At 43.0% G+C, this 10,055-nt stretch overlaps 1 long non-coding RNA gene across 7 annotated transcripts in view; it reads right to left on the bottom strand.

The window, feature by feature from the left end:
• Positions 1–5,511: 5,511 nt before the first annotated feature.
• The window catches only part of Gm38537, a 26,099-nt gene continuing 21,555 nt past the window's right edge, over positions 5,512–10,055 (bottom strand). Inside the window, exons 3-5 of one of the 7 annotated variants that reach the window (XR_867264.3) lie at positions 7,982–8,051; positions 7,561–7,837; positions 5,512–7,055 (exon numbers count right to left, since the gene is read on the bottom strand). This is a non-coding gene — a long non-coding RNA (predicted gene, 38537). Of the gene's footprint in view, positions 7,066–7,560; positions 9,072–10,055 lie in introns of those variants that run through there. The other 6 variants (XR_867265.1, XR_867263.1, XR_867262.1 and 3 more) reach the window with 6 other exon arrangements.

Genomic DNA, 10,055 nt, shown 5'->3' with positions numbered 1-10,055 from the left:
GGTGCCGAGACACTTATTTCAGCCTTTAGAAAGACTTACCATGGAAACAAAATAAGAAAAGCAGAAAGCCCTGTCATAATGCTTCCCCTGAAACACTGCTTCTATTCACATCCCTGTACATGCAGCCTCGTGGTGACGGTGTTTGTACTCTGTTCACACTGAAACGCCTACTTGGATTTTCTTAGTTGTCAAGGTGACTGGCCAGCTTCAGCCTGTAGAGGAGGTTCAACCAGGAGTCTCGTAACTGAGGGGGGGAAAAAATCACTTAATGGACCCCACATGCTTTTCCTCTTATGCAAACAGTGCTCAAAACTGAAAGTATGTCATGCATTACATTATGAATAGTCACCTCGCCCAACACCATACCTGTGCCAGGTCCAGATGTTACCACCCTGACAATTCTACGTTCTTTTCAACGTTCTGATAGATTGGGACTGGGATGGTTAGTCTTGATTTTCAACTTGATAAGATTTGTAGTTACCTAAGAAACACAGTTCTGAGTGTGCCTTTAAGGGAACCTCTTGAGACATTTGACTGAGAATGGAGATCTACCTCGGTTGGGCAATGAGATCCTGAACTGAATTATAAAGGAAAAGGAAGGCAGTCCTGAGTGTCGGTTGACACTCGTCTTCCTCTGCTTTGTGCCCAGGGACACAGTGTGAGCAACCGCCTCATATTCCTGCTGCCATGGTTCCCCACCATGATAGGCCGTATCCCCTAAAACTGTGAAGCCCGTCCTTCCTGGAGCTGCACTGTCAGAGATTTTAGCTTAGGCCTGAGAAATGACGCAGTTACAAGGACCCAGTTAATAAAGAAAGATTGTGATTCGTGTGGAAGAGAAGAGTCAAGATGCTACCGTTTGGCCCTCTTTGCCTCCTAGGTCACTTGAGTCCACGAAAGAGGGGGTGGGAACTATATTTTTCAGGGTAAATGAAGTAGAAACCCATTCCAACCTCACTGCAGAGCAGAGGCGATGTTTCCAGAAGGCCTGGGTCTTTGTGAGTGGTTGGAAGGGATTTCTTTCTTTCTTTCTCTTTTCTCCAGTCCTCATTCCTATGGACACACTAACCTGAAACCAGTCTTCCTAATGTTCCAGGAGGAGGCAACCGTGTAAGCATTTGACAAAATATAACCCCACTAACCCTCACAGCCCAACTCCTACCTTGGCAATGTATCTAGTTTGGGCTAAATAAAATGTATGGTTCAAAGAAAAAAACCGCACAAAATGGTATTGCCAGGTATTTATATCAGTGGCAATATATCAGATATATCTTCAAGTTCAAGATTCCATTTCTCTATACATACACTCAGACGGACCGGAGATGGAAAGGGTGCTGAGCTGAGCTTTCTTTCTACTTCAGAAAGAAAAATCATAGATAGATAGATAGATAGATAGATAGATAGATAGATAGATAGATAGATAGATAATTTTTAAAAAAAAGAACTAAAACTCACTCTCAAGATCATCAGACTCAAATGAAGAAAACAGCAAAAACCAAAAGGAAAGCCCAGTGCAGCTTCCCCCTCACACACTGAAGGCTCGGGAAAGGCAGATACTTAACAGGATGGCTGAGCCTCCCTAGGGCAGTCAGGATCTTGCCATTTCACTCTCTGACCTGAGGGCCTCCCACAGCTGCCTTTATCCTGCTTCACGTACCTAAGTCCTTTGCCACAGGAAAATGAGACCAAAGGCCACAAGCAAACTGCCGATAGTGGCTGCAGGAGAAAGGGAACCTGTTAGGTGTTTCTCCATGACCTTCCAGAAGCAGAGGCTCTGCCGATGAAGGCCTGTTAGGTAAGCAAGAGAGTGGAGCACATCTCCCCATGGCTGAGCTGGCGTGGCTTGTGGTGGCCACTCCACTCTCAAACTAAAGATGGAGTTTCGAGAGCCACGGGACCAGTCGACAAGCACAGGACCCCCCAAGTCAGTTAGACCAACTTTGCCGCTTGCTCTCTGTGCAACATAGAGCCATCAATCTTTCTGGTTTTCAGATATGACATCTGTCTAATACGATCAGGATGACTATTCCATCATGTATGGTGTGACTTAAATAAATAACCTAAAAGGGAATGTTTAGCCCATAACCCTGTGCAAACCACATTTTCATAAGCATCGGTTGTGATCATCACTGATATAATTAGTCTTGAAAAGCACATGAGATGCCTGCTCTAGACCCTTCCACTCCTGATGTTTGCAGCTACAAGGCTTCATCAGGGTGCTGGGACTGTGTCTGCCCCCTATATACCAATATACCTCACAGCACAAGGGCTTCACTGGTCAGTCCGCCAAGCTCCTGCCTGCAGCAGGAACAGCCCAGGCGTTACACTGATACAAAGCACACAGCCAAACATTCTCATCTATGTAGAAACAGCTTCACTTTGGCTGGCATTGCTGCCAAGAGCTGAGCAGAGAGCTGACTGGAGGGAAACACTTTGGAAAGGCGTGTTAGTCACTTTTCTCATTGCTTTGATCAAATGATGGAGAAAGAAATGGAAAGGAAGGCTGACTTCCTCTGCTCATGGGGTTCAGAGGGTTCGGCCCATGGTTATTTGCCTTGGTCTGGATGAGCAGCTTAGAGCACGCCTAAGCACTAAGCCATCTGTCTCTCCAGCACCCAAAACATTATTTTGTGTAACAACTTTTAATGAAAACGGAAGACTATGCAACTAGTTGTTCTTCTTACTATTTAGGGAAGAAAAAGGCAGAAAATCGGTACATATTCAATAGTGACACCTACTTATCCCTCCCAATGCTCCAATGCTTTTCAGCTGCATTTGGCTAAATCTGTGTGCTCAGGGCTTGATGAGATAGAGGGCTGATTCTCTCTCTCTCTCTCTCTCTCTCTCTCTCTCTCTCTCTCTCTCTCAATGAGAATGTGTTTCTATTTCTCTGTGTGTCTGTGTGTGTGAGAGTGTGAATGTGTGTGTACATGTGTGAGTGCGTATGTGTTTCTATGTGTATGCCTATGTGTGCGAGTATGAATGTGGGTGAGTGTGTGTATGCATGTGTGTAGATACATGTTTCTGTGTGTGTGTGTGTATGTGTGTGTGTGTCTGTGTCTGTGTCTGTCTGTGTCTGTGTCTGTGTGTGGTGTATATGTTTGTGTGTAGATTGACAAACAGGTTTACAGTTTGTTCACATGGCTATGCACAAAGGCAAGTCCAAAGTCTAACTGCTGGCAGGCTGGAAATTCAAACAAGAGCTGAAATTGGGCCTTGAGTTCAAAGTTCATAGTCTAGGGTAAGAACACAGCAAGATTTTCTGTTAGTCTTAAGAGAAAAAAAAATGTCTTTTCTGGGAAACCCCAGATTTTGCTCCTGAATGAATGTCCACATTGAGGGGTTAGAGTTGAGACAGGGCCACATCATGAGGCCCTGAGTAGCCTGGAACTTGCTCTGTAGACCATGCTGGCCTTGAATCTTCAAAGATCCACCCATTGGTATTAGAGGTATGCACTGCCATGTCCTGGATGCTCACACTTTTGAAGATAATATCCTTTTAGGTGTGCAACACCATGCTCTTTTAACTTTTAAAGATAGTATCCTCTTAGGTGTGCAACACCATGCCCTTTGAACTTTTAAAGAGAACCTCCTTTTCTGAAAGTCAACTGAGATACACAGGAAGCACATCTGTAAGAGTATTTTCCCAGCCGTATCTAGACAACTATTGGACCCAACAACTGGGCAGTATTACACGGCCAAGTTGATGCATGATTAACCATCACACTGGAGATGAAAGTGTTTTATTAAAGAGCTCAGTAAATGGATTGAATAGGAGCCAAGGGGAGAAAAAAATACTGAGCCAGAATATTAAGTACAACAGCATTTGTTCCAAGCAGACCTCAGAAGTGATAAAGACATGGGAATTGTTAAATAAAATGTACGTTTGAGTGGAATATAGAGTGCCAAGCAGGAGGAGTCTCTAACTGGTGCAGGGGCTATAGCTCAGTGGTAGTGTGCAGAAGTGCTGAAAAGGGACAGAAATGGGGACAGCAGAATATCTGGGAAGATCAACAGAAGGTTTCCAAAACCAAAATAGATATAAAACAACCCCAATAGAAATTTCTCACTTCTAGGACTTCTAGGTTAATTAAGATATTTTTTTTAATGTTACCTTGCAATGATTCTGTTTGTAATACTGGGCTGCAAAGACCTGGTTGTCCCAGAGATGAGAGAATCTGAACATAGACCCAGGTGACACTGTGTGACCTTGCCCCTAAGGATTTTTTTTGATTGGTGAATAAAGATGCTGACAGCCAACAGCTGGGCAGACAAGACAGGGCAGGGTGTGTGTGTGTGTGTGTGTGTGTGTGTGTGTGTGTGTGTGTGTGTGTGTTAGGGTTCCTAGGCTGGGAGGTTGGACATGAACCACAAGGAGAAGGTGGAAGAGGAAGGAGAAGCTGGCATGGTTTAGGTGAGCCAGAAAAAAAAAAGTGACCCTGAGGGCTGTCCAATTGGAGTTAAGAGCAGCTCAGATGAAACATAGTAAGTAGTAATAACTTGGGGTTATCAATAGGAAAGTAGATTCTAATAGCATAGAGGGTAGATATCTGCCCAGCTCTAGTGCGGACTAAGGCTTATTGTAAATATAAATATCATGTGTGTGTCTTTTATTGGGAACTAAATGATAAACGGCAGGGTAGAAATCCTGATCAGGATTAGATAATTTTAACAACAATACCTGGACTCGTTTGGGTAAAATTTAAGGTTAATGAAGACTAAGAGATAATTCTAATAACTTCCAGAGTATAAGTTGATTCTAGATAGGATAAAAAGAAGCAGAAAGAGGACATTTTCCTCATCAGCAGCCCTGGAAAGACATAAGGAAACTATGCTCAGAGAGCCAAAGGCAGAAAACTTAAAACCAGCATCTTATATCCAGCCAAGCTATCAGTTAAGAGTAAAAGCTTCTAAACGTGGTGCCACATGCCTGTAATCCTAGCACTCAGGACTCTGAAGCAGGAGGATTGACAGTTCAGGGTTAACCTGGGCTACATAGTGAGATCTTGTCTTAGAAAAAAGGGAGGGAGGAAGAAAGGAAGAGACAAGACATTGTCGGTGACACAAGGATGTAGAAATTTGACAACAGAGGACCTGTCCTTGGAAATACTCATAGAAAGACTATTCTTAGCAAGAAAAGGAGCAAAACCGGGGCATAGATGGAGACAGCGCAACTCAGGAGAGCACATTATATACTGACTGCTCTAAGTAAATTATCACTGAATTTGATAAAATATCAAAAGTATATTCACAATGATCAAGAAATAGAATTCCAGACGTTATCAGGAATAGCACTATGGGTTAATCAGAGAAAATATCTGGGTTCCCAAAGGGAATAGGAAGGATATGATGAAAATGAGTTTAAATTTGCCCATCAGATTGCCTTTCTAAAAATCCGGTTTATCCTATTTATAGGATACATTTTTTTTTAATCATGAGGGAAAATTAAAAGCCAGCCAGAATGATCTAAACCAAAAATAAGACATTATAATTAATTATCACACCAAACACTTCAGTGTAAAAAGCATAATAATAGACTTGGTAAGTATTGTATAGGACAAGAAGATACAGTGAATATGAATATCCGTGCTTGGGTTTGGAAACAGTTTCTTAAGCGCATCTTCACAGATTCCTTCAGCAACATGAAAAGGCATCCCATGGAAGATGCTTGCAAATCCAAGAAGATTCCAGAATATAAAGATAACTTTTAGCACTCAACAACCAACGCCCTGCTAAAAGATGAAATCAACTTGACGAGACACTCCTCCAAAGACATGGAAATAATAAACACTTGAAAAGAAATGTAACAATGATAATGAAATCAAACACTTCTCCAAGGAAGATGGCTATGTTGGGGGGTTGCTTTACAAGTAACCCCAATGATATAGAATCTCCTAAATTTCTAAAAGAAAAGTAAACACCATAAAAAATTATTTTCCTGTTCCCAAAGTACTTAAATATAGAAATACTATGTGATTCAGTCCATCTACTCCTATGTACATGCCCCCCAAAATAAAAACAGAGTCTCAAACATATACATATATCCTACTGAATATTATTAATATTAGTCATAACAAATAATAAATACATGATTGTGAATATTATTTGTGAATAATATGAATATTATTATTCAAAATAGCATTATTGATAATAACTGAAAGATGAGAGCTACCCAGATAGATATCTTCTAACAAGAGAATGGATGAGCAAAAGAGAAAAGTGTAACTACCACGCCCTCTCAGGCCCCGTGAGACACGAGGTGCTGATCCCTGCATTAGCATTGAAGGGCCTTGAAAATGTATTGCATGACATGAGTCAGGTACAAAGCAACAAATACTGTACGACTCTCCTTTAATTCCTTATCAAGAACAGGCAAGTACAGACAGACGGAAAGCAGAGCCAGGGTTACCTACGGCTGAGAAAAGGGAGGGTCACTGCTAAGAAGAGAGAAAGCTTTCACTTGCTGGGTACAGTGAGTTCCGGGAGGGAGGGAGGGAGGGAGGGAGGGAGGGAGGAAGGAAGGAAGGAAGGAAGGAAGGAAGGAAGGAAGGAAGGAAGGAAGGAAGGAAGGAACCAAGACAAGAGGTGTGCGGTCTCCGTGTCTTCACAAGCATGAAATTGCTCATGGGATGTGCCTTCATGCTCCTCTCAGGTGTAGACGATAGGAGTGAGTTTACTTTCGATTATTCATTACAGTCGGCTATTGTTATTTGTTGATATTCCTCCATGAAGAAACCGTGTTCTTGCCACATGCAGCTGGTGGCTGTACACTTCATTCATGCGACTCTTCTTAACCGTCAGAGTATAAATTGTCTGATGCTCTGAATAAAGTTGGCTACTGCACAAGAGTTTAGTCGGCTCCAGTCTCCCAGGTCCCACTGCCTCTAGAGTGGCAAACACAGGATGATTCTTTTTCAAATAAAGCTGTGGCAGCGGCATCCTTAAGTCAAAACCCTCCAAAGACTTCACAATCTATTTTGAACACAGGAAAGTCCCATCACCTTCTCGATTATTCCACTCCTTGAAGTTTTGGTTGCCCAAGGTCAGCTACAATCCTAAAAAAGACTCAATGAGAAATTCCAGAAATAAACTTTAATTTATAAAATTTCGTTAATTCACAAAAATTTTAACTGCACGACACGATAAAATCCCCTACCATCCTGTCTCATGCTGCCCAAGACACAAATCATCCCTTTGTTAGGTATCACAATACATTTATTATTGCTCTGTCTTCTTATCTAAGTTGTTATTCTCTTATTTGGCCTAATTTATAAGACAAACTTTATCTACCTTGGGGGTCATATCTCTAGGGTTCGGGACTATGCAGTTTTCCAAAGATCTTAAGGGGATTTCAAAAACGTATCCACTATGGATTAGGGGACCACCATACGTTCTAAAGTTCTCATGGCCAATAAGATGCTACATGATTTGAGCTCTGGGTCCCTCAAACTATTTCCTATCTGGTCACCCTCATCCCTCAACTACTTTTCCACAGTAACACTTACTTACCCTACCCCGACTGCACAGTCTTACTCTTCCTCATAGGACTTAAACACTCACCTTCAGATGTGTGTCAAACACATATTCATCTGCTTGCTCTCTGTCGTTCCAGACTGCAATGGAAACTGGCACAGAATGAGGACTCTGTGTGCTCTCATGGTAAGTCTCCAGCACTGGTCCATGTCTCGTGGCCAAGAATACTTGCTGAACGGAGAGTAGCTGCTCCACTCCAGGGCCTGCACGTGTCACGGGCTATATACTCTTATCTCTCCTCAGCGCCACTTTCCAAATTATGTAGATGTACACACTTGGTGTGCTGAGCAGTCTCATTAAAACACTGAGCAAGAAGGGGCATGTATTGGGCTCCTGGCTGTAGGGACAGGAACTCACACACAAGCGAAAGCTGGTGCTACTGGGTTGAGTTTGCTGCCGCTGTGTTTTAGGCTACACCCTCGGTGTACTGAGTCCTGATTGGAATTACCTGTTTATGCCTCGGTTCCCTTTGTTTGTTTCCCGTTGACTTTTGTCATAAATTATACACGTTGCTTTCCCTGTGAAATGACCAGAATACAAATTAACAAACGTAGGTCTGACTCTCTCCATTTTTTAGTTTTACCTCATATGAGGCTGATGCTTGAGTCAAACTAACACAATTATAACAAAAAAATCATGGAACAACTAACAAAGTGATGTTTTAGTTACATGACAGTTTCCCAAAGCTGATTTAGCATGATTCTACCTCTGGAAATAAAAAACAAAAAACAAAAAAACAAAAACCCTTGCTCTCAATATGAAAAAATACACAAAAGTCAGAACCCTCCGTCCCTGAAATAGAACTAAGTTACCCTAACAGACTCAGTGTCACAGGTCCCCAGAGCACCCCAATAGATGAGAATAAACGCAAACTGAAATGTGTCCTGGTCAGTGGCAGTGGCCATTGTTGGGCAGGAAGGCCCAGTACAATGCTTAGGCAAGTACCTGCTGTCCATCTGAGGCAGCCTGAGGACTGCTAGCTCTTCAGGCCACTGATTGCAAAGCTAAGCAAAGCTTCTCAGGAGAGGCCCCAACCTGAGCGTCTCTGCTTTCCCGCCTAGTTGTTTCCTGGGTAGTTGAGTTAGAAAAGTTACTATTCACCCTGCTTTTGCTACCAGGCCTGCGACCTTATTCTCAGACAGCTAGCTAGACCAGCTGAGACCCTGAGAGGAGTCCAGCCTATGAGGAAGTACATCCTTGCATACTCTGTACTTCTGGTCTCACCACGGCACACTCAGTATCTCCAGGTTGCTCATTCATGCTCCAACACACTCTCTGCTTCTAAAATTAGGCAAAAAAACGACCGCCATTCCCACCTCTGATAGCTTTGTTTGTTTTGTTACCTCATAGGTTAAAGGGTCATCCTCCCCTCCCGCTTCCTGGGGGCTACCTGGGAGGCGTGGCCTCCAGCTTCTCCTTTATCCATAGGCAAGTTTCCTCATTGAAGACCTGGACCTTCTTAACATCAAGGAGAACAAATGTGTCACATCTTTTGTTTTGTTTTGTTTTGTTTTTGTTTGTTTGTTTTGTTTTTCGAGACAGGGTTTCTCTGTATAGCCCTGGCTGTCCTGGAACTCATTCTGTAGACCAGGCTGGCCTCGAACTCAGAAATCCGCCTGCCTCTGCCTCCCAAGTGCTGGGATTAAAGGCATGCGCCACTACGCCCGACTCGAATGTGTCACATCTTGAGGAACCAAAGCCTTCCTAAGTCAGGTACTAGACACATCTCTGCTCCTGGAGCAAGGCAGCTCAGCTCCACATCCCGTGACACCAACACTGGCCCTTTTGAGGGCATTTCAAATGTCTAGCCTAGGAGTCTGCTATCTGTATACCTACAGCAAAGACCATCTTTTCGATTCAACAGGCAGCTTCAGGAGCCCCTGGCTGTGATTAGGGGTCAAGGGAGGAACAGGTCTAGGTCAACACAGCAACAAAAGAGGAAGCTGGAGCTTCTTCTAATTAACAGAGACGAGAAGATACATTCTTTCACAAGTTTTCCTTTTATTTTGGTCTCAAAGCCTAGGCAGTCAATTGTATGAAATTAGGAGATCTATCTTACACATCCCTTGTGTTTTTGCTGAAATTTATTCCCAATAAGCATCTATACTTGGGTAATAAGGTTGACCTGATCATCTCTTCACAGATGCAGACCCGGAGACAAACAAGGTCGTCTGGGTACTGCATAAAACTTTGATGGGGAAATGGCAAGGGGCAGGAAACAATGACAGCTGAAAGAGATCTGAGCCACGGCACGTGATAGGTAGAACAGAGCATAGCCTTACCCTAGAGCAGTACTTCTCAACCTGGGGGTCTTGACTCCTGCCACAGAGGTCACCCAAGACCATCAGAAAACACAGACATTTACAGTACAATTCATAAGGTAGTAAATTACAGTTATGAATTAGCAAGGAAAATAAGTTTAAAGGGTTGGGGTGTTGGTCACCACAGCATGAGGAACTGGACTAGAGAGTCACAGAGATAGGAATGATGAGAACACTAGAGTATGAGGAACATCCTGTTTG

The sequence above is a fragment of the Mus musculus genome, chromosome 3 (genome assembly GCF_000001635.26).
Source record: "Mus musculus strain C57BL/6J chromosome 3, GRCm38.p6 C57BL/6J".
NCBI classification, from domain to species: domain Eukaryota; kingdom Metazoa; phylum Chordata; class Mammalia; order Rodentia; family Muridae; genus Mus; species Mus musculus.
This window is presented reverse-complemented; position numbering and strand designations above follow the sequence as displayed.